Source organism: Pyrus communis, chromosome 15 (assembly GCF_041283825.1).
Source record: "Pyrus communis isolate YQ-2024b chromosome 15, ASM4128382v1, whole genome shotgun sequence".
NCBI lineage: Eukaryota > Viridiplantae > Streptophyta > Magnoliopsida > Rosales > Rosaceae > Pyrus > Pyrus communis.
The window spans coordinates 7,168,244-7,175,794 of record NC_142579.1 but is presented as its reverse complement, the minus strand read 5'-3'; the positions used below and the strand labels follow the sequence as shown (position 1 = coordinate 7,175,794).

Here is a 7,551-nt window from a genome sequence, read left to right as displayed (position 1 = left end):
ATGTCTTTACTGTTAGGGATATGCAATATCTTGAAGGTTCACAAAATGACCTTAGTTACGAAATCTTTGAACTGTTCCAAGACTCACCTTACTTCACTTCACCACACATGAGACATGGCTGAGAGCTCTTGTTGAGCATATTCGAAGTACTTGCTATTTCATCCATTGTTAAGTCTCAACAACGATCTATGAAGATTATGCCGTATGTATCAACCCGACCAAGACATGATACATCAACGAAGTCAACGCCAAGACATATTGCTTGTACATCTACATTGCAAAGCATCAAGAGATTGAGGTCATGCAAGCCGATCCCAATCAACCTTATCAACCTCTACACGACGTCACTACCGAAATTAATCTTCTAGAAGCTTGTCTGAGGAATTGGTATGCCTAACTATTCATATGCAATGCCTGTAGTTCTCATTTAGAAGTTCTATCAAACTCAAGAGGAGTATCCAGAAGTATACTCACTTGATCATAATGTACTCTTTTTCCCTACAATTAAGAGGATTTTTCCCACTAGGTTTTTGCTACCTAACTAGGTTTTGACGAGGCACTCATCTTGGGCTAGTCATTCATTTGTGAGCTCTTCTACTTGCATCCAGAAGACGTATACTTTTAACTTAATGCAACTTCTCACTTTTCTACTTAGTCTATGTGTTTTTATCCCACCTTGGGTTTTACCATAGCGACATTTTGTGAGTTTTACCTTTTATGCATTCTTTTGTTGATCTAAGATTCACATTCGCTCATTGTGCCGACGACTTCATCAATTGTTCTTATCTCATCGTTGAAAACCTGATGCGTTATTTGTTTGAGTATTTACACACTTAAGGGGGAGTGTTGCAGTCATATTAGATTAGGAATGTGATTATGTAAATCCTAGTGTATTTAGGGAGTTCTTGGAATATTCTCTAGGGTTAGATATTATCCTATTAGAGTTGTAATCCTATTAGGGTAAGGATTTAACCTTCCCTACTACTATAAATAAAGGCACAATGGGGTGATACAATACACACCTCACAATTACATATCTTTCTTTTTCTCTCTATTGTGTCGCATCCCCCTCTCTATATGGCCTCCATAATTGTTTAGTAAATTATGCCTACAACAAAGTGAACTTTTTAAGGTTAATTTCAGTTTACTTGATATTTCTTGGTTTTCAACATATGGTACATAAAGTTTTTTTTTGTCCTAGAGTGATACCTAACTTCATAATTTTGAAATACTTTCATACATTTGTTAAGGTCGCTGTTAAATACCGTTAACTGGTGATATGGCGCTTACGTGGATAATAACTGGGCGCCATGTGTGAGCCCACATAGTTATTAAAAATTTTAATTTTTTTTAATTTTAATTTTTTTTCTAGGCTGTCTCATACCCACCCCGACCCCTCCCTCCCTTATCCCTTCATTTTCTCCTTTGCACCCACGCATCTGTAACTACCATCCCTGCACACTCACCCACAATTCCCTCTGTCGTTGGCCGATTCGATCTTTGCCCACTATCATCGCTGGTGGCAGCAAGAAGAAGACGGGTTGTTAGTACCGAGTGCAAGGGTTACGAGGTCCGCCGACATTTCATCGTCGAATCGGTTGCAAATTTGGAAATAGTCTTTCTGGGGGCGCGGGGGTTGCAGATCGACAGTGGTAATGGGCCGAATAGGGAGATTCCGATGATGCATGGGTCATGGAAGTCGGAGATGTTTGTGCAGGATATGCCACTTCAGCAGCATGGGGTGAGGTCAATGTCAAGCCAATTGAAGAAGGTGAAGGTATCGATGGTTATTCAACGAAGGATTTTAGAAAGAAAAGGGAGAGGCCGTCGGAGGTGAGTGAGAGAGTGGTGTTGATGCAAATCCTTGCTGAGCTCAAGGAGCTCCTAATGGTGGAGATCAAGGGAAGAGAAGAAAAAAAAAATTTAATTTGTTTATTTTTTAATTTTGTTTTTTAATTTTTAATAGTCATATGGGCCCATATTGACACAGGCGCCCAATCGTTGTTCATGTGAGCACCATGTCACCAATTAACGGCTGATTTAACAGCAACCTTAATGAATGTATGAAAGTGTCCCAAAAAAAAACTTCATGTATCAATTTTTTTTTTTTTTTTTAGTACATCAACATCTTTATACTAAGGGGAGGGGGAGTTTAGCTAAGGCATATAATAAGCAGCCTAATTCGGTATCGAATTCGCCATCCACGAGATTCGAACCTAAGACCTCTCACTTTCAAGTGAAGAGGAATACCACCAGACCATAATACTGAGTGTTTTCATGTATCAAATATTGAAAACCCAAAAACTTCATAATAGTAAACTGAGATTAACCCAACTTTTTAATTTGTAAATTTTTCCTCAAAGACCATGGTTGCAATATATACATAATCAAGGTACAGATATTTTAACAAATATTTTCACACTTTGTTGTAGCCTTTAGATTTTATAACATTCAACGGTCTAGACTAAGAGTGATGTGAAGAGTTTTAAACATTAATTGACTTGAATGATGATGTGGGTAAGAATTAATAAGGAAAATGCTAATCTAAATTAAAAACAAATATCTAATAGAATAAAAAAAAAAAAAAAAAAAACAAATAACATTTGAACCCTAATAACAAAAAAACATGAAATCTCTCCTTTGTCGATGAGGTTTGCAATGCCTCTCTTCTTTCATTTTATAAAAAATAATCCTAATAATACCCAAAAAATAAAAAATAAAAAACAATTTAAGAGTAGAAAAATCATGAATCACATGAACTAACAAAACTTAATTTTATCAACCTGCATATATGAACAATAATATAGAATTTAGGGTTTTATTTTGCTTATGTAATGAAGATTCAAGGCATGGAAGTTGCAAATCTGGGAGAGATGGAGGTTGCAGACCTGGGAGAGATGGAGGTTGCAGATTTCCTTTCTTATTTTCACGATTATAGCTAGGGTTTCTTCCCCTTTTAATTTTAGTTTTAATTTTCTTCCAGATTTTATGTTTCTTCAATTTTATTTTATTTTTAATCTATATATATAAAGGGAGAGTCCCAGTTTGGTGAAGCTTTCCAAAATGCCAAAAATGGTCATTTCTTTCCTTCACAATCAAAGTCCAAAAAATTCAAAAAATAAGGACAAACTGGTAAAATACCATAACTAAAAAAAAAGCTATATTGGAAATCTAAATAAATAAATAAAAAAAGAAAATGGAATTTAAAACCAATTTGGATCACATCCTGTGTGAAGAAACACTTACAGATAGAAAGACGGAAACCATCTTTCGCACGATCAAAGCAGCAACTGCAGCGGTTGATAGACCCGACATGGAACCGCCATTTATTGCACGTTCTCGATCCCCACAGAGCATACAAAAGGGAAAATTGGATGATTTTCTCAAACTCATTTTTGTCTTCCATACAAAACGCCCTCCTCCACGCCTTTTCTGTATGATTTCTTCATCTGAAACTGACAAACCTGAAAATAAATGTTAGGATTTGCACAAATCGGTCAGTACAATCCCTCTTTATTCGATAGCCTTTTTTTTTTTTTTTTTTAGTCCCATCATCTGCACACTATTTATTCTGTCTATACATTCTATGGTTTTTTTTCTATCTATTCATTCTGTGGCCTTAGGTACCTTCCATCACTCTCTTTCTCAAATATTGCACTGAGGTAGAATGCACACTCATTCTTTTAGACTAAAAACCCAGAAATCCTAACTTTCAAGGACGATTCGGTAAGCATTTTCTCTAATACTCACTCTCATATTTTCTGTGCTTTCCTTGGTTTTTTGCGTTTGTTCACGTTCTTTATGGGTTTTAAGTTTATTGTAGTCAATTTCGGGTTTTGTGGAGTCGGAAAATTGAAGACTAAGAAGCAAAGAAGGAGATCGGTGAAGAAAAAAGGAGCGAATGTAAAAGGAAAAAATGTGAGTTATTTTTTATTATTCTCTTTGTCAAAAAAGCAATTTTTGGATATTTTATCATTACTGTTTGGTTGCTGGGAAATTGGGTTACTGAGTAGCAAATAAATTTGATTGTTTGTGGTTTTTGAGTATTTGCAGGAAGTAAATTTAATATTATTGTGTCTACTGGAAGGTTGGAAGAACTGATATGCTCATGTATATGTATACATATGTTATGATTCCTATTAAACTTTGTATTATTTTTGTGTTTGTCATTGGCAGGTAGCTTTGAAAACATTAGATAAATTGGATAATTTTCTCGAACAATATTATCCTTATCTTGGCCAGATTTTTGAAATGGGTTTTCGCTTGAGATTTTCACTTTCTGCTTCAATCTAGGTACTCTATGCTTAATTGAATTGTTCATCACGACCTTATTTTCATATATACTAATTTGGAGTTTTTAACTCGATTGTCATTTGAACTATTCGAAATTATTTATATTTACCAGATTTTTTAAATGGGTTTTGGACCAATTTGTAGAAAGCTCTCTGTTTTGTGTATTGGTTATTCAGTTTCTGGCTTAATTTTTGCTTCTATGGAACGCCAGAGACATTTAAGGAGTTGCTGAATTACCAGTTGGTGTTTCTGTTTTACTAATGCCTTGGGTAATGTTTGAATTGAATTCTGTTATTTAAACTAATACATGTTAATTACTTTCGTGTTGCGTACAGACCCTGCTTCCGTATGATTTCTTCATCTGAAACCTGCAATCTGAAAAATAAATGTGAGGATTTACACAAATCCTCGAGTATTTCCCCAACTCTTTACTTCTCTGTCATTAGGTACCTTCCATCACTCTCTCTCTCTCTCTCTCTCAAATATTACAATGAGGACGAACTCTTACACACTCTGTCAGATTTTCTGTATTTAGAAAAAAAACCCCTGAAATCGCTAACCTTGAAGAACCATTTGGTAAGCATTTTCCCCGCTACTCTATGTCAGATTTTCTGTATTTTTCTTGGTTTTTGTGGGTCTGTTCAAGTTCTTGAGGGACCTGAAGTTTCTGTTAAATGACTATCTGGTTTCCATCTTTGACGCCGTTTGGTTCCGAATGAAATAAATATTACTCGCATTATTTAGTATCTGTATTTCTCCTAATGATCCTAAGTTTGCTGCCACTGGGATAGTTTAGAAGTGATGATTCGTGCAGTTGTGTTGCTTTTGATATCTTTTAAATGTGTTTGAAGAGTCTAAACTTTGAAGAGTCTAAACTGACACAAATTCTCCTTCCCCCTTCCACACTCCTGGAAAACATTGGTTCCAGGCCTTTGGTGTGTTTATCGCTTATTTGTCTAAATAATATTGGCTGCATCTAATGTATGGTATCTAATTCTAGATAGTAATTTGCAGGTTCCCAGTGAGCAGAACTTACCGTCACTTTATCTTTTGGACAGTATTGTAAAGAATATTGGAAGGGATTATATCAAATATTTTGTTGCCAGACTCCCTGAGGTTAGATTTCCTGCTTGATTCTTATCATGCTTTTCTTTATGGAAGAACAAGGAAAGAAAATCTGCAAAAAAGACAAGATTAGTCAAATTCTCCCACCGTTTCATTTTAAAGATGTTTACAGCTTTAGGAACCTACTTTTCATCCTGAGTTTTCATCCCACCGAAGATTGGCGGCTTCAGCTTCATTGTTGCTGAGACTGGTGGCCCATTGGTGTCGGGTACAGTTTATTGATACATAGGAGTTTATAGGTAGGTTGGTCTTTGTATACCTCTGTGTCGAAAGAAATATGTGTATGTTGCTTGCTGCAAATGAATTGATTTCATTGCATTTCAGGCTTAATGACTTGAAGCAACGTGGTGAGTTTTATGCTCTTCGTTCGATTATAGTATATTCTTTTACAATGACTTTAAGTATTTACATAGACAGTTTTGCAATCTAATTTTTTTTATTTATTTATAAGTTTTTGCTAAAGATGCACGATTCAGTTTGGATGTAGCCTTACAATTTTTTTATTAGAATATGATGTTTTAATTGCTCTCTTACTGAGAAAAGTTTTGGACGGTTTGGCAATGAGAAACTGAAGTTCTGTTTGTCATTGTATCAATGTTGCAGTTTGCTTACTTGCCAAAGCTTTTAACGTGTTTCGGGAGTGATACACATGGAGAATACCAGTGGCTACACATTCCAGGTTTGAGCATTCGCTTGCTGTCTATTTGCCATACATGACGATAAAGAAAGCCAGCAAATTTTCAAGTCATGTTCGCTGATTAGGATTGGATTTGTCTTGGGTTAAGTAGAATTTGATTGAAGAGGCTAACATTAAGTATTTGTGGGTTAATTTTCGCATTGTTAGATTTTTTGTATGCAGAGAAAGGTTTCTGGCTCTTATATACCTAACTATTAGCCATTTATTTGTATTATTTCTTTGTTCCATATAAGTATTGCTTGCAATGTCATTTACAGATCAATTAAATTAGAAGCATCTATTTGCATTTATGGACATATATTATGCACTGAATTTACTATGTCATTTTGGTTTTGGCTTTTACTTAGCCTTACTAAATTTCATTAATTTTAGAGCATATTAAGCAACTTTTAACTATCACAATAGTTAGGTAAATAGATGAAGACCTATCCAGAAAAATGCACATAACATCATTAAGGTATCTTATCCATGAATACATATTCTATCTGTATCATCATGAACTTAGTTTATCTTTTCCACTTTCCTCAGAACACTACATTAGGGGAGCCTCATGATCATTATTATCATTAAAAACATATGTGTGATACATCTAATGATCCTTATTATCAATAAGACTTAGATCTTATCCAACAATTCTACATCCAAATTCCAGCCAATAATTGGAATCCCCAATCTAACCAACTCAATATATAGGTCTACAAAAATAGAACAAATTATAGCTTTAATCAACTCATCTTTAACAGATTTTGGTAAAATAAAGTGTTCAAATAGAATCCAATATGTAGTAAGCTGTATTTTGTGGTATTGTGAGGATAAGATGATATTTATGCCTCTGTTTTTCTCAATAGGAAACTGAGATTGTATGCTGCGGTTGAAGACGCCAACATAAATGCAACAGAAAGAAGAGGGACAAATAAAGAATAGAGGGTAAACACATTAGCTCCCTTCGGTTCTGTTAGTTGGCACTTTTCTCCTATTTTTCATTTTTTTTTATGGACGAATACATATTTATCATTCCTATATACAATCAGAATAACTATGTATTTCGTGTATCACCATCCTCTTTGCCTGAAATCTTATTTGGATGGTCCTGCTTATGTACGAAGTTCTTTCTTATATGATGAATGATTTCCTAGCCTATTTTGTGTTCCATTGTACTCTAGCGTTAGGTGTAAGAAAACAAACAACCATTAATTGAAACAAAAAAGGCTGGTTTCATGGCCTGATCTCAAATGAATTTGTATTAAATTAAAGGGTAAAATTTGCACACCACTTAAATTGGCACAAATTTAGCATTTGTACTTTGCTCCAAGAACCTACTTTGTCCTAATTTTTTAGAAATACCCCGTGTTTTTACAAACGCAAAAAATCTTAACCCAAAACCATTTTTAGGGGCACGTACCAAACATCTTAACAATAGATAAGATCCCAAAATA

The 7,551-nt window shown here is 34.7% G+C and overlaps 1 long non-coding RNA gene across 1 annotated transcript; it reads left to right on the top strand.

The window, feature by feature from the left end:
* The first annotated feature begins 5,338 nt into the window (after positions 1-5,338).
* LOC137711938 (uncharacterized) lies at positions 5,339-7,255 on the top strand. The gene is made up of 4 exons (XR_011065169.2): positions 5,339-5,657; positions 5,743-5,765; positions 6,022-6,097; positions 6,964-7,255. It is a non-coding gene; the product is annotated as an uncharacterized LOC137711938 (long non-coding RNA).
* The last annotated feature ends 296 nt before the right edge of the window (positions 7,256-7,551 follow it).